This window comes from Meles meles, chromosome 3 (genome assembly GCF_922984935.1).
Source record: "Meles meles chromosome 3, mMelMel3.1 paternal haplotype, whole genome shotgun sequence".
In the NCBI taxonomy this organism is placed as follows: Eukaryota; Metazoa; Chordata; class Mammalia; order Carnivora; family Mustelidae; genus Meles; species Meles meles.
In genome coordinates, this window is record NC_060068.1 from 36,101,672 (window position 1) to 36,125,997 (window position 24,326).

Sequence of the window (24,326 nt, forward strand, 5' to 3'; positions counted from 1 at the left end):
CTCACTGGGAGGCGGCAGTTGATTGAGAATATAGTGTAGCAGTAAATATTAATAAATCCTGGGTGTTGATAACATAACAATAACATAACATAACAATAAATCCATGATTTATTGGATGATCACTGTGTTCTGGGAACTGTTCTAATTACTTTACACTGACTGGTTCATGTAATTCTTATCCAACTATGTAAAATGCATGCCATGATTAACCCCATTTTCAGGCGAGGAAGTTGAGGTTAACTTGCCCATGGCCATATGGCTGTTAGGAAGAGGAGCCTGGATTTGAAAGCTTTATTGAGAGTAACTTCTTTTCCTGAGAGTAGGCTTGCACTGTAGAGCATTGAGAGATCTATCAGGCTCTTGGTCAAATGAAAGAGCCCCCCTCGGCTCCTCTCCCCATCTTAGGGTATACTAGGCTTACCTTGAACTTGGAGCTTTTGAACCTGTCCCACCCCTTTCCTCAATATGTCCTGTAGCTCACAGGGTATGTTCCAGGGTGAAAGTCCTGTTGTGTTCCAGGGTGAAAATACACGCTCAGCAGCCCCGGCAATCCTGGCTATCCGCATATGGGTTTGTTCTATCCCATGGAGAAGATAAACGTGGCTTCCTTGGCCGGGGAGGTGGGGGAGATATTGGAAGCTCAGTGCCTGAGGGTTGCAGGAAGAAGTGTGCATCCTGAAGATACGTGAGGTTCTTCCAAGTGGAATGGGGAGAGGTTGGGGGCTTGGAGCATTCAGTGCCACCAAGATGGGAGGAATGATGGCTGCACGAGGAGCCCACCGAGAGTAGAAGCAAAGGTTGTTCCCAAGGCCCAACTTGGCCTGGAGGACGTGGATCTTTGAGAGAAGCCCCTCCACCGTCTCACCTTTTTCATGGATCCTGGCTTGGGTAGGTCATCACAGAGGCTGAGAGTAGGGCCTTCCCTGTGAGTCAACATCCCATTAACCCCTGGGTTGTTGAATGATGAAAGGAGTGTGGGGGGAGACCTGGAGGTTTACTGGTATGTTTGTCTTCCAGCCTATCATATGGGTTGGACCTGGAGTATAATACAATTTAGTTGTATCTACACATTTACAATAAAGAAATATGATATTATTTGCATCTTGTGTGCCCAGGGGCAATGTACAATAGAACTTGTTGCAGTAGACCTTGGTTCCTCCCCGTCCCACCGCTTAGCCCAGAAGAAAAATCTCAGCTTTGATAGAGAACATGACTGGCAGGCAATTGCTGACTAATCTTATACAATAGAGAAGAAGATCTTATAAAATCATTCTGGGAAAACATTCTCCGAAGGGTAAGATATTTGGGATGGCAGTTATATGTCTAGACTCTGGAGTTATTGCTGAAGGTAACACTATTCCCCACCCCCCTCCCCCTGCAGTAGTTACTAAATTTAGTTCAAAATAGTTCCTGTCAGTTCTACATAAAGTGAGAAAATACTGCCTTTGAATTCACCTGTAACACAACAAAATGCGATATGAACAACTGCAAAATCTTATTTTTATTTAGCTTTATTCAGCCCACATGTCATTTCCATCAGACTGAGAATGCTCCCCACGTTAATTTCCTGGTGCTGAATTATCTCAGATCATTGATAACTGTACCTTTTAAAAGATATGTAGAGGACAAACATTCTTCAGTTTAGCACATTAAAAAAAGACATCTTTTTTTTTTTTTTTTTCATAAGGGAACGTTTAAGTAATAGATGGATTTTTAAAAGATTACTTGAAGTCTTTGTATTTTATCAGTTGAAACTCTTCATGGGAATATTGCCTGTTTAACATATTTACAAAGTATGATTTTTCAAGAGGTAAAATCATGATTCCCAGGCAAACAGAACATGTGTTCATTGATTTAATTTAATTTATTAATTAATCAAAGAACCTGTTAGATGTTAATGCTGGTTGAAAGAATATTTAAGAAGTGAGGACATTTATAGGCAACTTAATAAAGAAATATTAAGGTAGGATTGCTAAATTTATTATAAAACTGTTTAATGTCTAGCAGGTCGTAAATCTTTGGGAGGTATCTGTTCTGTTGAAAAGTTAGCAAGCTCATGAAGTCGAACCTTTCACCAGTGGTAAAAGTTCATCCCCACATATAATTCTTGGGTGGCCATTGCCCCATCTGATTTGGAAAGTGCCCTATGCACACTTTTTGCCTTTCTTCCCCAACTTTCAGACAAATTTCCCGATGGGTTGTTTCAAAAGGATTATTGGCTCAGCTCATTTCTGGTCTCTCCAGACTTTCCTGGTCTCTCCAGCTGGGTTCCTGGCCACCCAGCTGTGGGGGATGAGGGTGCTACAGAACAGGGCAAAGCTGATGGCCCATCACCTCATTGGCAGGACACCTTCACAAATAACTGCAGCTTTCCAAGGAGTTCTAGAATCTCACTTTAGTGAACAGATGAGTAACGTAAGCACGAAGCCTCTAGCTCTTGTTTTTGAGTAAGTTTCCAATGATCTCAGAGTAAGGAGCTGATGGGGTTTTTACGAGAAGGCTTGTGAAATAAACATACGTGATACAGTTTAGGGGTCCGGAACCCAGGCACCAGATTCAGAGAGCTCGGGATTTCACCAGTGGTCTACTCCTCATTAGCCCTGTCATCTTGATTGTCCACTCAAGCTCTCGGAGCCCTCAGTCTTCTTATGTGGCTTATCATGAAGGTTATCTAATAGAATAACAGTAAATGCTTTCCGTGATGGCTTGGACACAGATATTGTTTGGCAATAATGAATAAGTGATAAATTATATTACAGATTGGATTAGGTCAGCCTTGGGCATTTGGGGATGAAATGGTCCTACACCTGAAGATAAGTGCTCACATCAGGCAGAGAGACAGATCTGTAATCAGTAATCACGATGGAGGGGCGCCTGAGGGACTCAGTCAGTTGGGCGTCTGACTCTTGGTTTTGGCTCAGGTCATGATCTCAAGGATTGTGGGCTCAGGCCCTGCATTGGGCTCCACGTTCAGTGGGGAGTCCTGCCTGAAGATTCTCTCCCTCTGCCCCAGCTACCCCCTCCTCAAATAAATAAATAAGTCTTAAAAAAAATCTTGATGGAAGATATTGCTATGATAGAGAATCCATAAGTGGCTCTGGCTGTAATAGTGACAAAGCTGTTAGCTCCACCTAGCAGGAGGTGGTATATGGAAGAATGTTCTAGAAGATGACCTTCAGGATGGGCTTTGAAGGATTGGGAACAGGGACCTCAGTCAGGGGTCAGCAAACCTTTTCTGTGAAACGTCAGATAGCAAATATTTTAGGCTTTGTGGACTGTAACTGTCACAACTGCCTCTCTCTTTGTGTCCTACAGCACAAAAACAACCACAGATGATACACCAACAAATGGGTGTTGCTGTGTTCCAACAAAACTTTATTTATTTTTAAGATTTTATTTATTTGACAGAGAGAGACAGAGAGAGATCACAAGTAGGCAGAGAGAGAAGGGAAAACAGGCTCCCCACTAAGCAGAGAGCCTGATGAGGGGCTCGATCCCAGGACCCCGAGACCATGACCTGAGCCGAAGGCAGAGGTTCAACCCACTGAGCCACCCAGGCACCCCTCAACAAAACTTTATTTACAAAATCAGGCAGTGGTCGGATGTGGCCTGTGGGCTTTAGTTTGCCAATCCCTGGCCTAGAGGATGAACCAAAGGATACAGAGATGGATGAACTGTAGTTTGGGAGGTAGAAGTGGGATGAAGTTGTTTCCAAATGTGATTGGTGACATTCTCGCAAAGGAGAAGGGCAGGAGTCAGGAGTAGGTTTCCTGACCTTGAATTTCATCTGATGCGATTTCTGGCAGTCTCCTTCCTCCCTCAGATAGTCTTGGATGGCCAAGAGTAGAGCACAGCTAGGGACACATCAGCCTTGGCCACAGGCATGAAAGGGCAGGACTCAGAAGCATCTGGGGTCTGATGAAAGAAGGGCTCATTTTCCATGCATCTGCTGGAGGGATGAATTATTACTCAAGAAGTGGACCAGAGGCCAGGGACTAGAAGCAAGTAATTGAGCATCAGAGCTAGGATGGCCATTAGGAGGCAAAACCAACAGAAGTATGCCAGAAGCCCCAGCTAGAGTCTGCAACTGAAGTCTCATGGCCCAGGTGCTAAGAACTGGATGGGGCTTCTCTTTAGGTGGCTATGGTATGGTTTGTCTGGATAGAGAGTAGGTAGGAGGGAATAATTGCCATGGTTCTAAGAGTTTTCAAATTTAGGAGCCGTACTTTATGTTACAGAGGTACTGGATCATTAGTTTGTTTTCTAAAACATAAAAGCAATATTTGCCAACCAGAGTTAATGCATGTTAGAAGTATAGTGAGTTCCAATATGACTTGAGTTTTAATACAAGGGGATGCATAGCTGGAAGAAAGTAAAAAAGAGGAAAAAAAAGTTGTATGTGGCAGGAGGAGGAAATTCAGCGTTTTGAAAAATGTATTTACAAAAGGAGTCTTCTAGGTAAACAGGACTTTGAAGATTCCTATTGCTTAATGTAAGCCAAGGACACCACGTGGCTACTAATGTGATCTTTGTTCATTCCAAGTATGGTGCTGAGGTTCTGGGAGGTCCAAATGATTCTGTAGCTTGCATGGTTCAAGGTGCATGTGGAGATTTTTAGTTTTTGGTTCTGGGTGCCACATCCTAAAGGATAAGCCTGGATAAGAATATGTCAAGAGAAAGATGGCCAGGAAGGTGGAGAATATGTCCGTGATGTACTGTAAGTTTGGTCGTCATATAATTTATTGTCTGAACTGGAATGTGTTGGGAGAACAAAAGAGGGCTATTAAGAAAAATTATCCCCAACTTGGAAACAAAGCAAGAGAATGATTGACTATCCTTTTTGCATCATACCAGGACCTTATCAGCCAAAGATTATTTGATCCCCTTGGAGGCTGTACCTTTGACTTTGGTCTTTGCTATTTGGTCAGAGCCCAGATACTGTGAAGTCTACAAATTTCCCTTGTAGAAAAAATAACCCCCAAGTTTATCGTTCAGTTCCAGGTAGGGTGTGGCTAACTAGTTTCATATCGCAACTAGCACACTGTATTCTACCATCTTTTTTCCGATTCCTCTACTATGTTGTTTGTTCCCTCCCCAATTAATAATTTGAATAAAATATTTAATGTGGATTCCTTCTATGTTTATTTCAATGTCATATTTTAACTTTATGAACTTCATATTTTGAGAGGTATAATTATCATTCTTAAAAAAAACAAACAAACAAGGTCTGATATGCCTGGGTGGCTCAGTTGGTTAAGCGTCTGCCTTCGGCTCGGGTCATGATCTCAGGGTCCTGGAATCGAGTCCCACATAGGACTCCCTGCTCAGCAGGGAGTCTGCTTTTCCCTCTGTGCTCTCCCTGCCTCCCTCTCTCCCCCTACCTCCCCAAATAAATAATTAAATCTTAAAAAAACAAACAAACCCAGAATGTTAAACCTGGACTATCCTGGGAAAACCAGACTCTGTAAATAAATGTTTGAAGGAATTCAGAATATTTATTCTGGAGAAGATAAGGTGTAGGATGCGTTACAGGGGATTTGAGTGATGAAATGTCATGTGTATTTTTGTGTATTTTGAAAACGTTAGCAGAATGAGGAGATAGCCTGCCTAGAGCTTCCGGAAGGGGTAGAAAGATGGTGGGCAGCCAGAAGATAGTTTTTGGGTGCTGAAGCAGTCCACAAGTGGGTCTAGAGCAGGGCTATGGTAGCCCTGTTCTGTGAGTCAGCCTCTTGTCACTAGTAAGAGCTGGGACCTGAAGAATGGTATAGCTGAAGAAACCAGATCTGCCAGAGAGGCTCAGGGGGATTAGGTATTTTACCCATCAATGCTGAAGTTGGAATTTAGACCTTGGTTTCTAGTTTTCTAAGCCAGAGCTCATTCCATCACATCCCAGCTGGATTCCCATTTTAATATTTCTTGGTGGAGTTTTGGTTAGTATGTCTGTACTCCATTATGGATTGAGTTTTACACTCACCAAATTTTATCAACTTATTTCTAAGCATTGATGCAGTCAATAGAGTTGATATACATTTTTTAAAGTTTTTTAATTTATGACAGGGAGATAGCGAGAGGGAACATAAGCACAGGGGAGCTGGAGAGGGAGAAGCAGGCTCCCTGGTCAGCAGGGCTCAATCCCAGGACCCTGGGATCCTGACCTGAGCCAAAGGCTCTGCCTTAACTGACTGAGCCACCCAGATGCCCCTATGTGTTTGATATTCTTCATGATTCAGAGAGATTAATCATGTTGATACATTGTAACACACATTATTATTACAAGTAAGGAGCAGTTTTAGCATTGTGACAGAAATTGCTTATAAGAATGCGGACTTTTGGGGCACCTGGGTGGCTCAGTGGGTTAAAGCCTCTGCCTTCGGCTCAGGTCATGATCCCAGGGTTCTGGGATCAAGCCCCGCATTGGGCTCTCTACTCAGTGGGGAGCCTGCTTCCTCCTCGCTCCCTCTGCCTGCCTCTCTGCCTACTTGTGATCTCTGTCAAATAAATAAATAAAATCTTAAAAAAAAAGAATATGCAACCCAGGGATGAATCCCACCTGGTCATGGTGGATAATCTTTTTAATGTGCTGCTGGATCCTGTTTGCTAGGATCTTGTTGAGAATCTTTGCATCCATATTCATCAGTGATATTGGTCTGAAATTCTCCTTTTTGGTAGGGTCTTTGCCTGGTTTGGGGATCAGGGTAATGCTGGCTTCATAAAAAGAGTCTGGAAGTTTTCCTTCTGCTTCAATTTTTTGGAACAGCTTCAGGAGAATTGGTGTTATTTCTTCTTTGAAAGTTTGGTAGAATTCCCCAGGGAATCCGTCAGGTCCTGGGCTCTTGTTTTTTGGGAGGTTTTTGATCACTGCTTCAATCTCATTACCAGATATCGGTCTATTCAGGTTGTCAATTTCTTCCTGGTTCAATTTTGGGAGTTTGTAGCTTTCCAGGAATGCATCCATTTCATCTAGGTTGCTTAGCTTATTGGCATATAACTGTTGGTAATAATTTCTGATGATTGTTTCTATTTCCTTGGTGTTAGTTGTGATCTCTCCCTTTTCATTCATAATTTTATTAATTTGGGCTTTCTCTGTTTTCTTTTGGATTAGTGTGGCCAATGGTTTATCGATCTTATTAATTCTTTCAAAAAACCAGCTTCTAGTTTCATTGATACGTTCTACTGTATCTCTCGTTTCTACCTCATTGATCTCTGCTCTAATCTTGATTATTTCCCTTCTTGCATGTGGAGTTGGTTTGATTTGTTGTTGATTCTCCAGTTCTTTAAGGTGTAGAGACAGCTGGTGTATTCTGGATTTTTCAATGTTTTTGAGGGAGGCTTGGATGGCTATGTATTTCCCCCTTAGAACCGCCTTTGCTGTATCCCATAGGTTTTGGACCGAGGTGTCTTCATTCTCATTGGTTTCCATGAATTGTTTAAGTTCATCTTTGATCTCCTGGTTGATCCAAGCATTCTTAAGCAGGGTGGTCTTTAGCTTCCAGGTGTTTGAGTTCCTTCTGAACTTTTCCTTGTGATTGAGCTCCAGTTTCAAAGCATTGTGATCGGAGAATATGCAGGGAATAATGTCAGTCTTTTGGTATCGGTTGAGTCCTGCTTTGTGACCCAGTATGTGGTCTATTCTGGAGAAGGTTCCATGTGCACTTGAGAAGAATGAGTATTCTGTTGTTTTAGGGTGGAATGTTCTGTATATGTCTATGAGGTCCATCTGGTCCAATGTTTCATTCAGTGCTCTTATTTCTTTATTAATTTTCTGCTTCGATGATCTGTCTATTCCTGAGAGAGGCATATTAAGATCTCCTACTATTATTGTATTCATATCAATATGGCTCTTTATCTTGATTAATAGTTTTCTTACGTAATTGGGTGCTCCCATATTGGGGGCATAGATATTCACAATTGTTAGATCGTCTTGGCGGATAGTCCCTTTAAGAATTATGTAGTGTCCTTCTGTATCTCTGACTACAGTCTTTAGTTTAAAATCTAATTTATCTGACATGAGAATTGCTACTCCGGCCTTCTTTTGAGGCCCATTGGCATGAAAGATGCTTCTCCATCCCTTCACTTTCAGTCTGGGTGTATCCTTAGGTTCAAAATGGGTCTCTTGTAGACAACATATGGATGGGTCCTGTCGTTTTATCCAATCTGCAACCCTGTGTCGTTTTATGGGCGCATTTAGGCCATTCACATTGAGAGTGATTATTGAGAGATAGGTTTTTATTGACATCGTGTTGCCTTTGATGTCTTTCTGTCTATAGATTGTTTCTATATTTCTGTTCAATGATATTCTTAGGATTTTTTCTCTTTTATAGGACCCCCCTTAATATTTCCTGCAGTGTCGGCTTGGTGGTTGCATAGTCTTTTAAGCCTTGCCGGTCTTGGAAACTCTTTATCTCTCCATCCATTTTAAATGTCAGTCTTGCTGGATAGAGTATTCTTGGTTGCATGTTCTTCTCATTTAGTACTCTGAATATATTTTGCCAGCCCTTCCTGGCTTTCCAGGTCTCTGTGGAAAGGTCTGACGTTATTCTAATGGGCTTTCCTCTGTATGTAAGAAGCTTCTTTGTCCTAGCTGATTTTAAGAGGGTCTCTCTTGAAACATAATTCCCCATTTTAACTCTAAGGTGCTGTGAGGACTTTCGAGAATCTAAAATCTTGGGAGGAGATCTTTCTGCCTCTAGTACATGAACATTGTTTCCATTCGTGAGATTGGGAAAATTTTCATAGACAACTTCTTCCACTATATCTTCTAGACTTCTTTCTTTTTCTTCCCCTTCAGGGATTCCAAAAGACAGTCTCTTCAATAAATGGTGCTGGGAAAACTGGACAGCGATATGTAGAAGAATGAAACTCGACCATTCTCTTACACCGTTCACAAAGATAAACTCGAAATGGATAAAAGACCTCAACGTGAGACAGGAATCTATCAGAATCCTAGAGGAGAACATAGGCAGTAACCTCTTCGATATCAGCCACAGCAACTTCTTTCAAGATAAGTCTCCAAAGGCCAAGGAAACAAAAGCAAAAATGAACTTTTGGGACTTCATCAAGATCAAAAGCTTCTGCACAGCAAAGGAAACAGTCAACAAAACAAAGAGGCAACCCACGGAATGGGAGAAGATATTTGCAAATGACAGTACAGACAAAAGGTTGATATCCAGGATCTACAAAGAACTTCTCAAACTCAACACACACAAAACAGATAATCATATCAAAAAATGGGCAGAAGATATGAACAGACACTTCTCCAACGAAGACATACAAATGGCTATCAGACACATGAAAAAATGTTCATCATCACTAGCCATCAGGGAGATTCAAATTAAAACAACATTGAGATACCACCTAACACCAGTCAGAATGGCCAAAATTAGCAAGACAGGAAACAACGTGTGCTGGAGAGGATGTGGAGAAAGGGGAACCCTCTTACACTGTTGGTGGGAATGCAAGTTAGTGCAGCCACTTTGGAGAACAGTGTGGAGATTCCTGAAGAAATTAAAAATAGAGCTTCCCTATGACCCTGCAATTGCACTGCTGGGTATTTACCCCAAAGATACAGATGTAGTGAAAAGAAGGGCCATTTGTACCCCAATGTTTATTGCAGCAATGGCTACGGTCGCCAAACTGTGGAAAGAACCAAGATGCCCTTCAACGGATGAATGGATAAGGAAGATGTGGTCCATATACACAATGGAGTATTATGCCTCCATCAGAAAGGACGAATACCCAACTTTTGTAGCAACATGGACAGGACTGGAAGAAATTATGCTGAGCGAAATAAGTCAAGCAGAGAGAGTCAAGTATCATATGGTCTCACTTATTTGTGGAGCATAACAAATAACATGGAGGACATGGGGAGATGGAGAGGAGAGGGAGTTGAGGGAAACTGGAAGGGGAGATGAACCATGAGAGACTATGGACTCTGAAAAACAACCAGAGGGTTATGAAGGGGCGGCGGGAGGGGGTGGGGTGGGGTGGGAGGTTGAGGAACCAGGTGGTGGGTAATAGGGAGGGCACGTACTGCATGGAGCACTGGGTGTGATGCCAAAACAATGAACACTGTTATGCTGTAAATAAGCAAATAAAAATAAATAAATTAATTAAAAAAAAAGAATATGGACTATTATTGCCACTAGAATACCAGAATATCTACCAAAATATTCATACACACACACACATACACACACATATGTATAGATCTGTGTACATATAATTAATTGTAGAACCTTTAGAAATTTAAGTCCAGATTTTAAATGAATGGAAACCCAAAACGAGTCTTTCAGCTGAAGGTGTTGTATATTGGTATGAACCATTCAAACGTACCCAGGGAAATAGATCATTCCTTCTTACAGCAGTCTTCAGTTTGACTTTAAGGAAAAACAATTAAAAATGGCTTAGTAAACTCTGAAAGGACTCTATTTTATGGATGATTACACCACTAAATCAGAAAGCATTATCTGTGAAACAGTCTAATTGAATTCCTGATGGCACGGGTCAGCTTTATTGTTTTTCAAAAGAAATCTGCTCTGAAGATAGATCGGAGCCTCAGAATGGTTATTCAGCTCCTAAATATTTTTGCTTTGATACATTTGGAAAACAAATATAATGTTTGTGAATTCGGACTAATAACAAAATGCATTAAAGTCTTCACAATGATAGATTAGCGGAGTCTCAATTCACTTGCTCTGTGACCAACCAGAAATTGTATACCTTTTTTTCCCATAAGGACAAGAGCAGCTGCTTTAAAAAAAAAAAAAAAAAAAGATTTTATTTATTTATTTGACAGACAGAGATCACAAGTAGGCAGAGAGGCAGGCAGAGAGAGGGGGAAGGAGGCTCCCTGCTAAGCAGAGAGCCCAATGCGGGGCTCGATCCCAGGACTCGGGGATCATGACCTGAGCTGAAGGCAGAGGCTTTAACCCACTGAGCCACCCAGGCTCCGCAAGACCAGCTGCTTTTGAAATTGTTATCCGGTCTTGATCAACTGCTGCTGTATTCCAGGTTAATTTGGTTACTACAAGACATTAAAGACCTGAATGAGGGGTGCCTGGGTGGCTCAGTTGTTTAAAGCCTCTGCCTTCAGCTGGGGTCATGATCCTAGGGTCCTGGATCAAGCCCCGCATCGGGCTCCCAGCTCCATGGGGAGTCTACTTCTCCCTCTGACCTTCTCACTTTTCATGCTCTCTCTCTCTCAAATAAATAAATAAAATCTTAAAGATCTGAATGGCTTGAATTAGTCATTCTCAAACTTGTTGTTGTTGTTGTTGTTGTTGTTGTTGTTAACTGTTACCACCTTCCAGGGAAAAGTAGACTCCTTGATAATGGGGAGTTGGAAAAGAACAAAAGAATGAAAATGGTACAAAAATTCATGCACAATGGACTCCTTTGTTCTTTGTTAGTAGTTGTGCTGTCGAAAATGGAAGTATCCAGAATTTGAGCTGATTCTCCGCAGAGACAAAGAAAGGCCTTGGACCTCTGGGTCAGTCTTCAGTTCAGAAGGAAGACAGACCACATGTCCCCTGTCTTCCGTCTTCCATCATCACGGGCTCTGCTTTTTGAGTCTTTGGTTTAAAGCAACAGAATGGGGGTGTCTGGTTGGTTTAGTCAGTTAAGCAGCTGCCTTCGGCTCAGGTCATGATCCCGGGGTCCTGGGATCGAGTCCCATATCAGGCTCCCCGCTCTGTGAAGAGGCTGCTTGTCCCTCTCCCTCTGCCACTCCCCCTGCTTGTGTGTGCTCGCTCACTCTCTCAAATAAATAAATAAAATCTTTGGAAATAAAAGAATAACGGGTGCCTGGTTGTCTTAGTTAAGTGTCTGCCTTTGGCTTGGGTCATCATCTCAGGGTCCTGGGATCAAGCACCACGTTGGTGGGGGGTGCGGTGTGGGGTGGGGAGCAGGACACGAGTGTTCCTGCACAGCAGGGAGCCTGCTTCTTCCTCTCCTTCTGCCCCTCCCCCTGCTCCTGCTCATTCTCTCTCTCTGACAAATAAATAAATAAAATCTTTAAAAAAAGTATAAAACGGCAAAGTGATTCCAGCGTTAGATCTGTTCAGTCAGAAAAGACATGATAGAAATGAGATGGGAAGGACGTTGGCTGTCCCAGGATGGCAATTTCAGGGATGCTGATGGAAAGCCCACGATAAAAGTCTGCTAACAAACTCAGTGTTAAAGGTTTGGCTTTGAAATACCGGTGGGGCTAAATGGTTTTCTTTCTGTCCCATTATCACTTACTTGTGCGTTGAGTATTTGAGGGAAGAGGGGCAGGCATCCAGGGAAGATGGGAGGATAAGGAATTTCCAGGGAGGCCATCAGATCACTTGCCAGTAATAATTATTTTGTCCTTTCTTTCTAAAATTGGTATTTATGCCTTCTATTTTTTAAAAAATTTATCCTGTTTCAGAGGTAAAAAAATGGGAGAGTGAGCATTTTCCTTCCCTTCATCCCTGATAAGGAAATGTCTCTCAGTTTTCACTGTTATTTATGTGAAGAAAAAAATTACTTTTGCTTTAAGGTATATATTCCTAGTCAAATGAAGGAATCATGGTCTATGCAACAATTTGATAATTATTTATTGAATGCTTCCAACATCATAGGCTGTCTTAGGTGCTTGAAATACCTTTCTGGGTCTAGTTTACAAAGAGGTTTTTAGTATAAATATATAAATACATATAAATATATATAAAATATATAAATACCTGTTTCAAAAGACTTCATGTTTTCCTTTTTTTACGTTGAAGTATGTGATAAATTACATTAATGCATCTCTTCATACTAAATCACTCTCACATCCTTTTTTTTTAAAGATTCTATTTATTTATTTGTCAGAGAGAGAAAAAGACTGAGTGAGCACAAGCAGGGAGAGCAGCAGGCAGAGGGAGAAGCAGGCTCCCTGCTGAGCAGAGAGCCAGATGTGGAACTTGATCCCAGGACCCTGGGATCATGACCTGAGCTGAAGGCAGCCGCTTAAGAGGCTGAACCACCCAGGCATCCCTCACTCACATTCTTGCAATGAAATTGATTTGCCCAATTTTTAGAAAACATTGGCCTAGACTTGATTTGGTATGTATATATTTTTGGATTTACTGAATTTTGTGATGTACAGAATTATAAGTATGCCAAGTAATTTATCTCTCATTGAGATACAATTGACATATAACACTATCTTAGTTACAGGTATACAACATAAGGATTCCATATTTATCTTGAAATCATGGCCACAATAAGTCTAGTTGCATCCATGACCACACAGTTACAATTCTTTTGTTGTGATGAGAACTTTTAAAATTTCCTCTTTTAGCAACTTTCAAATCTACAATAGAGTATCACTAATAAAAATCACTATGCTGTACATTATATCCCCATGACTTACTTGTGTGTTTTTTTTTTTAAAGATTTTATGTATTTATTTCACAGACAGACATCACAAGTAGGCAGAGAGGCAGGCAAAGAGGGGTTGGGGGAAGCAGACTCCCCACTGAGCAGAGAGCCTGATGTGGGGCTCGATCCCAGGACCCCGGGATCAGGACCTGAGCCGTGGACAGAGGCTTTAACCCACCGAACCACCCAGGTGCCTTACTTGTTTTATAACTTGTCTTACTTGTTTTATAACTGGAAATTTGTACCTTTTTATAAACCCTTTCATGCCTTTGGCCCAGCCCCACCCTCTGTCACTGGCAGCTACCGAATCTGTTCTCTGTGTCTATGACTTTGTTTTTGTCTTAATTCGTTTGCTTACAGTAGTGAGTGCTATCATCTGGTATTTGTCTTTTTCTATATGACTTACTTCATGTAGCATAATGCTCTCAAGATCCATCCATGTTGTTACAAATGGCAGAATCTTCTTCTTCTTCTTCTTCTTTTTAAGATTTATTTATGTATTTGAGAGAAAGAGCAGGTGCAGAGGCAGAGGGAGAGAGAACCACAGGCTGACTCCCCGCTGAGCATGGAGCCCAGTGTGGGGTTCAATCTTATGACCCCAAGATCATGACCTGAGCTGAAACCAAGAGTCAGACATTTAATCAACAGAGTTACCCAGGCACCCCAGAATTTCTTTCCTTCCTTCCTTTCTTTCTTTCACGATTTAATTTATTTATTTGATAGAGAGACAGAGAGATTGAGAGAATGAGTGGGAGGAGGGACAAGAGGGAGAAGCGGACTCCCCACTTAGCAGGGAGCTTGACATCGATCCCAGGACCCTGGGATCATGACCTGAGCCGAAGACAGACACTTAACCCACTGAGCCACCCAGGCGCCCCGATTTACTTTCTTTTTAATGGCTGAGTGATATTCCATTGCGTGTATCTATACCACATCTTGTTTATTGATTCATTCATTGATAGACATTTAGGTTGTTGTTTCTGTATCTTGGCTATTGTGAATGAGGTGTGATGAACAGCAATTTTCTTTATTATTATTATTATTTTGCCAACTTTTTTTTAAAATGATTGAGCCATTTATAAGAGAGTCTGACTTACTCTTTTCTTTTTCATGCTAGTTTATCAGATTTTGTATCAAGAATTGGCTACTTTGATATGATTCATTGGGAGAGTTTTCCATCTTTTTTTTTTCTTTTTTAATTAACATATAATGTATTATTGGTTTCAGAGGTACAAGTCTGTGATTCTCAGTCTCATATAATACTCAGTGCTCTCTATATTACATGCCCTCATTAACGCCCATCACCCATGTACCCCATCCCTCCACTCCCCTCCCCTCCAGCAACCCTCAGTTTGTTCCCTAGAGTTAAGAGTTTTTCATGGTTTGTCTCCCTCTCTGCTTTCATCTTGTTTTATATTTTCCTCACTTCCCCTATGGTGATAAGTAAGTTCTTAATTACTTCCCTGCCTCATTCAGAAAGACGGCTCCCACCCTGAGATGATTAAAATATTTACTCACGTTCTTCTAATACTTTTATATTCTTCTTATGTACATTTACACCTTTGATCTCCCTGGAGTTTATGACACACATCGTCATATAAAAATAAGATTAATTTTTTCCTCAAATGGCTTCCCCATTAACTCATGGTGCTTACTTGATAACTTGCCTGTTTTATTCTGAATGTCGCCTTTATCACATATGAAATCCCAACTCCCTGTTCTCTTCCGTTTATTTATTGATTTCAAAAACCATCCTGTCTTAATAGCTAAATCTTTATGGCAAGTATTGATATTTGGTAGGAAATTTCTCTTTTTGTCCTTTTTCTTTTTTTAACTTTTTAAAAACATTTTATTTATTTATTTGACAGACAGAGATCACAAGCAGGCAGAGAGGCAGATGGAGAGAGAGGAGGAAGCAGGCTCCTCGCTGAGCAGAGAGCCCGATGCGAGGCTCAACCCCAGGACCCTGAGATCATGACCTGAGCTGAAGGCAGAGGCTTTAACCCAGTGAGCCACCCAGGTGCCCCGACAAAGGTATTCTTACAGATTGATTTTTCTGTGAATTTGGGGTTCCTTTTTTTTTTGCGGGGGTTTGCTGTGTGTGTGTTCCATGGAAAATCTTGTTGGGTTTTTACTTGAAGTACACTGATTTTATTTATTATTTGCTGGAGATCAGAAGGTTTACAATGTTTCCTTCTCTTCCATCAGCATGGTTTATCTCTCCATTTATCCAGGTCTTTGAAGGTCTCCAGTAAAATTTTTCTTCAGTAGTATGGTTCAGTTGGTTGTACCTCTCTCAGGCTACTGTTTTTTCTTTTGCCCCCTACTGATTTTCTTTAAATGATTGGTTATCCTTAGTTATACCTTTGTTTTTATGGTGTTTAGAGTGGGCAACTAATGTTCACCCCCAGTACCGATGCCTTACATGGGCCTGTGAATTCTCAGCTTTGCAGGTGTGGGTAGGTCCTGTTTCAAAGGTGAACTTCCTTTCGTTGTGTGTGTTTGTGGAGGGTCCACTATGACTGCAGGATGACTTGGCAGGGGCGGGGTGGGGGAGATGTGTGCCTTGGTGTGTTGAATTCTGGAAAGACCTAGATCAGGCGCTAACGTCCATCACAGACTAGTCAAGCACACCTTTCCCTCTGTTTGGATTTAGGAAGTAGTTCCTTTGCATTCTGGCTGAGGGCATGTTGCTGTACACAGCTATTTTGTTTACATTGAGTAGAGGATGGACTGCTTGGGCCAGTTGTCAAAGGTGACCCATTATGTAATTACCTTAAATACTGTCCTACGGCCCCTCTGGCTTCTATTCCTGCCAGTTCTGAGTCTAGAACTTTCTTAGTTAGGAATGACCCATCCCTCTGCTAAAGCCTTGTCCTGGACTTAGTTTGCATTTTGCTTTTCTTTGCTCTGGTCTGTCATTATGATCCATTTTGCCTTTAATCTTCCAAAAAGCCATCAACATTTCTGGAAAAAACAACTCCTCCCCCCACCCCTAAAAATGGTTCTTACTCTGACTATGGCTATGATTTCTCTTTATTAGCCCAGTTTTACTGTCATGTTAATGACATTTTGATGTGTTTGTATGTCTATGTGATTGGGGAGGGAACATCTACATCTGAAATCTGGAATTTGAAAAAAATTCCATTTTTCTAATATGCTATATTTCCTATATAAGGAAGTCACTGAGTTTTGTATGTTATATATGTAACTAGCCACCTTTCTAAGCTTTCTTTTTCTTTTTATTTCATTATTTATTAAAATTTTTTAAGTGGGCTCCATGCTGGGCTTGAACTCACGACCCTGAGATCAAGACCTGACCTGAGATCAAGAATTGGATGTTTAATCAACTGAGCCACTCAGGTACCACGCCCTTTTATTTCTGATGGCTTTATCAGTTCATTTCTTTGTGGTTGAGGAATTAGCTTTCCTAATTTAGTCATTGATTGGCATTAATTTAGTCATTATGATTTGCAGACTCAAGACTGTTCTTTTTGGGAGCATCTCTTGTGAAATTATGTTTGCCTCATCTGTTCTGTTGCCCCTTCATAGAACAAAACTGTGCATATATATAAATATATACCTGTGCTTTGCATCCTCTTTTTTCTCATTTTCTAAAATCTCTTTTCATATTCTGTGGTCTGGGTTCCCAGCAGACACTGAAAACAATGTATATGCAGTAGTTACCACCGCAGCTTTTCTTTTCTTTCTCTATTTTTTTTCAAGGTTTATTTATTAATTTAACCAGAGAGAGAAAGAGAGAGTGAGCACAAGCAGGGGATAGGAGAGGGAGAAGCAGGCTTCCCGCTGAGGAGGGAGCCCAATGTGGGGTTTGATCCCAGTACCCTGAGATCATGACCTGAGCTGAAGGTAGACGCTTAACAGGCTGAGCCACCCAGGAGCCCAGGATAGTACTGTTTTTATCATTCTTTTGTTTCCCCTCTTACTCATATTTGCTTAAAAATAATTTATTTTTTCACTTACCCAGTTTCTCAATTTTCTCAAAAGGAAGCCAAGAAGGAGTCACCTGGCTGGCTCACTGGGTGGAATATGTGACTCTTGTTCTCCAGGTTGTAAGTTCAAGCCCCGCATTGGGTGTAGAGATTACTTAAAAATAAAATCTTGTATTCTCACTGTTATGCTGAAAAAATAAAATAAATAAAATGGAAAAAAAATAAAATCTTGTATTCTCAAATGACATGACAGACAAAGGGCTGATATTCAATATCTATAAAGAACTCCTCAAACTCAGTACTCAGAAAACAGATAATCATGTCAAAAAATGGGCAGAAGACATGAACAGACACTTCTCCAAAAAAGACAAATGGCTAACAGACACATGAAAAAATGTTCATCATTATTAGCCATCAGGGAGATTCAAATCAAAACCACATTGAGATACTACCTTATACCAGTTAGAGTGGCCAAAATTAACAAGACAGTAAACACCGTGTGTTGGAGAGGATGTGGAGAAAGGGGAACCCTCATACACTGTTGGTGGGAATGCAAGTTGGTGCAGCCATCTCGGAAAACACTGTGGAGATTCCTTAAGAAATTCCAAATAGAGCTACTCTGTGACCCTGCAACTACACTACTGGGTATTTATACCAAAGATACTGATATAGTGAAAAGGAGGGCCATCTGTACCCCAGTGTTCATAGCAGCAACGTCCACAATCGCCAAACTGGAAAGAGCCAAGATGCCCTTCAACAGATGAATGGATAAAGAAGATACGGTCCATATACACAATGGAATATACTCAGCCATCAGAAAGGATGAATACCCAACTTTTGTATCAACATGGATGGGTCTGGAGGAGATTATGCTGAGTGAAATAAGTCAAGCAGAGAGTCAATTATCATATGGTTTCACTTACTTGTGGAACATAAGGAATAACATAGAGGACATTAGGAGAAGGAAAGGAAAAGTGAATTGGGGGAAATGGGAGGAAGAGATGAACCATGAGAGACTGTGGACTCTGAGGGTTTTGGAAGGGGTGCTGGTGGGAGGTTGGGTGAGCCTGCTGGTGGGTATTAAGGAGGGCACCAGATGTGGTGCATAAACAATGAATCTTGGAACCCTAAAAAAAAAAAAAATAAATAAAATTAAAAAAAAAAGAAGCCAAGAGGATATGTATTTATTAAATAGTCACACATAAGATTTTTGTGAAGAGGGAAAATGGGGCAGAGTAGACTCATCTCTCCTGTTCTACCATTATGTGGGTCAGATGTGAAGTAGGAAAATGTGCAGAGGTAAATATTTATATTCGTCAGACACACAAGCTAGTCCCACCTCATGGGAATAATATTTTGGTGCAAGGATGGACAAATAGACCAACAAAATGGATAGAATCCAGAAAGGGATAGGTACATGTATGGTTACTTGGTTTGTGATAAAGGTACCAGTGCGTTGGGGTGCCTGGGTGGCTCAGTTGGTTAAGCGTCTGCCTTCAGCTCAGGTCATGATCCCAGGGTCCTGGGATCGAGTTCTGTATTCGGCTGTCTGCTTGGTGAGCCTGCTTCTCCCTCTCCCTCTGCTTGCTGCTCCCCCTGCTGTACTCTCTCTATTTCTCTCTCTGTCAAATAAATAAATAAATAAATAAATAAATAAAGTCTTAAAAAAAAAAAGTTCCAGTACGATTCAGTGGAAAAAAGATTACTTTTCAATAAATGGCACTAAAGAAAGTGGTAGCCAGCTGGGAAAAAAAAAATCTTGAACTTGACCTTCTACCTTAAAAATTAATTCAAGAGGATCATAGCTCTGAATATGAATGGCAAAACGATAAAGCTTCTAGAATATAACGAAGGAAAATGACCATGGAGTAGGCGAGATTTCTTAAACAGGACATAAAAAGCACTAAGCTGTAAAGGAAAAGAGAAAAAGATAAATTGAGCTTCATTAAAATTGAGGACCTCTGTTTATCAAAAGATGTAATTAAGAGAGTGGGTGGGCAAGACATAGTTTGGGGAAAGATCATCCTGATACACACATGCGTATAACTTGACAAAGGACTCATACTAAGTAGAGATACTAAAAACCTATAAATCAACATGGATAAGGCATGTAGCTCAAATTAAAACCACAAGGAGACTGGAAGGGGAGATGAACCATGAGAGACTATGGACTCTGAAAAACAACCAGAGGGTTATGAAGGGGCGGCGGGGGCGGGGGTGGGGTGGGGGTGGGGGTGGGGTGGGAGCTTGAGGAACCAGGTGGTGGGTAATAAGGAGGGCACGTACTGCATGGAGCACTGGGTGTGATGCCAAAACAATGAACACTGTTATGCTGTAAATAAGCAAAAAAAAAACAAAAAAAAACCCACAAGGAGAGAATGGCACAAAACCAGTAGAACGGCTAAAATGAAAATACTCAATGTGTTGGTGAGATGTTAGAGCAGTTGAGCTGCTGATGGACAGTAGATTGGTTGAACCATTTTGTATATGTGCTGCCGAAGCGAGCACTGGTTGAACCATTTTGCAAAAATATGTCTTGCTATTTATTAAAGCTAAACGCTCTCCAATCTTATGACCCAGCAATTCAACTTCCAGATATATATCCAAGAGAAATGAACGTCTGTCCACCAAGAGGCATATAGAAGGTTGTTGGCAGCTTTCATCCCAGAACCCCAAACTATATAGTACAAATGTCCAACAGCAGAAGGATACAAAAGCCAACTGTAGTATGTTTGTAAAAGAAAATTCTTGCAGCCATAAAGGGAAGGACTGACATATGGGAACATGGATAAATGTCAAAAAGTTCTGATGAGGGGCACCTGGCTAGCTCAGCTGGAGTGTGTGGTTCTCCATCTCGGGATCACGAGGTTGAGCCCTGTGTTGGAAGTAGAGATCACCTAAATAAATAAATAAAGTAAGAAAAAAGTCACCTCCCTAACATAACAGAAGAGACACCTTAAAAAAGGAAGTTCAATGAACACTGTTATGCTGTAAATAAGCAAATAAAAATAAATAAATTAATTAAAAAAAAAAAGGAAGTTCTGCTGAATTAGTGAAACCAGGCACAAAGGCATATATATTGTATGATTCCACATACGTAGAGTTAAAGATGGGTGAAGATAATCAATGACGATAAAGTTGGGGTAAGAATTTATACAGCTGTATAGTTAAGAATGTACACATTACAAGTATATAAATCATACCTGAAACAAGAAAAAAAAAATGGTTGGGAAGATGGGTGAGATAGATGATGGGGATTAAGGAGGGCACTTGGGATGGGCCGTTGCTGATGTATGGAAGGGTTGAATCACTCTATTGTACACTTGGAACTAATATTGAACTGTATGTAAACCAACCGGAATTAAAATAAAAACTTTTTTTAAAAAGATTTTATGTATTTACTTGAGAGAGAGAGAGAGAGAGGGAGGGAGGGAGGGAGTACAAACCAGGGGCAGAGGCAGAGAGAGAAGTAGGTTCCCCACTGAGCAAGGAGCCCGATGCAGGGCTCAATCCCAGGACCCCGAGATCATGACCTGAGCTGAAGGCAGGTGCTCAAACAACTGAGCCACCTGGGTGCCCTTAAAATAAAAACTGAAAAAAAAAATGCTAAGGAAGAAAATAACATCTATAATTTTTTGTTTCCCTGCTCTTGGCTCAGTGCCTTAGGAATGGTGAATTTCCCATGATTGTGCTGAGAAGTCTTGGGCTCTTTCCTGTCCGCCTGATGGGCCCAGCATGAGGCAAAACACAACATAATGAAACGATGGAAATCATGGGCTGTTAGGTTGACCTTTTTGTGTTCTGTGAGGAGTGTAAGACTCTCCCTGAGAGAGTGCCAGGGCACAGGGCATTTGTTCATCACTCCTCAGCATACACAGGAAGAAGAGGACTCATCCACAAAGATCTGCCAGCAAGTGGGGGCTGCAGTGCCCCAGGGCACCGTGGAAGCATAAAGGGGAGACAAATGAAGCAATACATGGAGCAGGTCTAAAGGACATACGTGCATAGCCCTCTGACCTGCACACACACTTGACAAGTCATAACTACTCTTATTCAATCTTAAGTTTTGAAAAATTTTGAAAAATTTTTATTTATTTTTAATTTTTATTATTTTTAAACATTTCTTTTCAGTGTTCCAGAATTCATTGTTTATGCACCACACCCAGTGCTCTATGCAATCCGTGCCCTCCTTAATACCCACCACCAGGCTCACCCATCCCCCCATCCCGCTTAAGTTTTTGGATCAAGTCAGTAACACCTCTGAGTAGCTGGTAAAGACTCATATGGCCTTATTTTAATGTCTAGGCAAGGGTATGTGTGTGTGGGTGTATATATGTATGAATATCTGCATGGTGTTTGTGTGTATGTGTGTGTACACATGTGTGTGCACCACAAGAGAACTATCTTTGCATTAACCTGATAATCCTTTTCTATGAGAGATCACTTCTGCTGGATTCCTGGGGGATGATAAATAGCCCGTTTGCATCCCTAACACCTGCTAGCAAGGAGCCCTGCAGAGAGTCAAGCCCTCTGGTTGGAGAAGTCATGGGCCATTCTGGCGGAGAAAATCAGGCGCTCTAGAGAAAAGCAGATTTTAACTGAAGGGTAATTAAAAAAGCAACAGGACTGGAATGACCATCATTTGGAAGTGAGGGGGGGAAGGACTAACAAGAGTGAATGAAGACTGATGGTATAGTGCTGACCCAAAGTTAAGTTTCTAGCATTGCCTGAATAATACATAAACTTGTAATTAAGATTTAAGATGATGCCCTGTGGGAAACGTTCTTTGGGGCCAGAAGAATTCAATATTTCTTGTGGTCATTAAAGGAAAGATGATAAATCATCTTTTCCTTCTCTGTTGGAAATAAGAGAGTGGGAGCTTGAAACACCAAGAAAGTGCTGAGGTATTTAGAAGGAAGAACTTGAGGCTGCTGGAGATGGTACCAGGAGGTTAGAAATTCCAGACTCTTAGGAGTCTTAGTGAGTTCTCATCTGCTGAAATGTGTGTCATGACCCAGAAGAATTTGGACTTTTTGCTGTGGGTGTTAGGTGGAGGATGGGGAGAAAACTGACTTGGAGTTTTGAACTTTTAGGAGGTTTTTTAAAGGAGAAGTTGATCTAAACACTACTGTCCTGCCGACTGGTATTTGTTGAGCTTAGATTTTAGGTTTGAGATCTTTGCAGTGAAAGTGACTGTTCCAACTATCTTGACTGCATTCTGTGAAATGACTGTGTGTGTGTGTGTGTGTGTGGCCCCTAGGTAGAGGTCCATTCACAACATTCAGGACGGTGCAGGGTGAACATCAGAGTGATGGAGATTGGAGTTGTAAAAATAACTAGGTCACTTTCCACACTTTTAAATTAAATTAAATTAAATTAAAAAAAAATGTTTGAGAGAGAGAGTGCACAGTGGAGATGTGCAGTAGGACTGGGAAAGAGAGACTCCTAGGCAGCACCCCCCACCCCCCACCCCCAGCATGCAGCCCAGGTGGCAGGTTGGTGGGGGGTGGGGCTTGATTCCATGACCCGAGATCATGGCCTAAGCCAAAATCAAGAGCAGGACCACTTGAGCCAACCAGGTGCCCCACTTACCTCATTTTATACACAAGAAACCAGAGTCGATTATCCAAAGTTATGCAGCCACTAAGCAGTTGGGCTGGGATTTGAAGGCAGATTTCCTGACTCAGCATCTAGGGTCCACAAAGAGGTTATTTCAGTCAGAGACTGCCCAGTGTAGTCATCAAAAGTCATTTGCTGGTGCCTTATGGTTTCTCATAGATGATCATACTGGGCATGGATGGAGAAAATCATAGACACATTTCTTTTTTTCTTTAGGCTACAGGTTTAGGGAATAGAATTTTATTGATTTCAATAGCCATGAGAGGTAGTTTTATTATATCGTCAATAAGGAAGAACAGGGAGAACGTTTCTCCCTCAGTTTCATTTATCTGAAAATGTTTCATTCATTTTTTTTTTAAGATTTTATTTATTTATCTGACAGACAGAGATCACAAGTAGGCAGAGAGGCAGGCAGAGAGAGAGGGAGAAGCAGGCTCCCTGCTGAGCAGAGAACCCGATGTGGGGCTCGATCCCAGGACCCTGAGATCATGACCTGAGCCGAAGGCAGAGGCTTTAACCCATTGAGCCACCCAGGCGCCCCTGAAAATGTCTCATTCTTTAATAATGGTTTGGCTGCTTGGCTCTTTCTCCTCAGCACTCTGAAGGTGTTAATGAATTACTTTCTTCTGTTGTTACTATGAGGAAGTCCGTTGTCGCATAATTAGTGTTCCTCTATAAATAATTGATCATTTTGGCCTTGTCATTTTTTGTGGTTTCTTATAGTTTCACCATGAGGGTCGATTTGTAGATTTGGTGGTATTAATTCTACCTGGGCTTGTTGTGGTGCCTGAAACTTAGGCTTTGTCTTTTACCAGTTGTGAAAAAAATTCACAGCTATTATCTTTGTCAGTATTACCTCTCTCCCATGTCCTTGTTTTTTCCTCCCAGTCTCTTAAAAGATCTCATTCTCTCTTCTCTTTTCCCCTAACCTCCTGTTCATGGTTTGCATCTCTCCACTTATCCTGGTTCATTCTTAATCATTTCCCCACCTCTGCCTTCCTCTTAACTGGTTTTCTCATCAGATTTCAAATCTGCTGCTTTGCCTGTGTACCATGATATCCTTCTTCTAAATTTCTGCGTGTTGCTTCAACCAATATGTTTGTCCTCTTGCTCTGATGGTTGGGAAGATCCCTTCCCAATCCAGTCTGTCCTGAGAGTGGATTCCTTCAAGGATCCCAGCTTGGTGTGGAGTCTCTTCTACCTTTTCCAGGCCAAGGCTCATCTCTTTATGGCTTGTTAATATGCAAATCCTCTGTTACAGCTTCTCATTCATTTCCTGGTGTCAGTGAAGCTTCAGCTCCCACTTAGGGTTTAATTTCTATTGAACAAGAGAAAAAAAAATTCTTGGTGTTCCTCTTCATTTTGGGG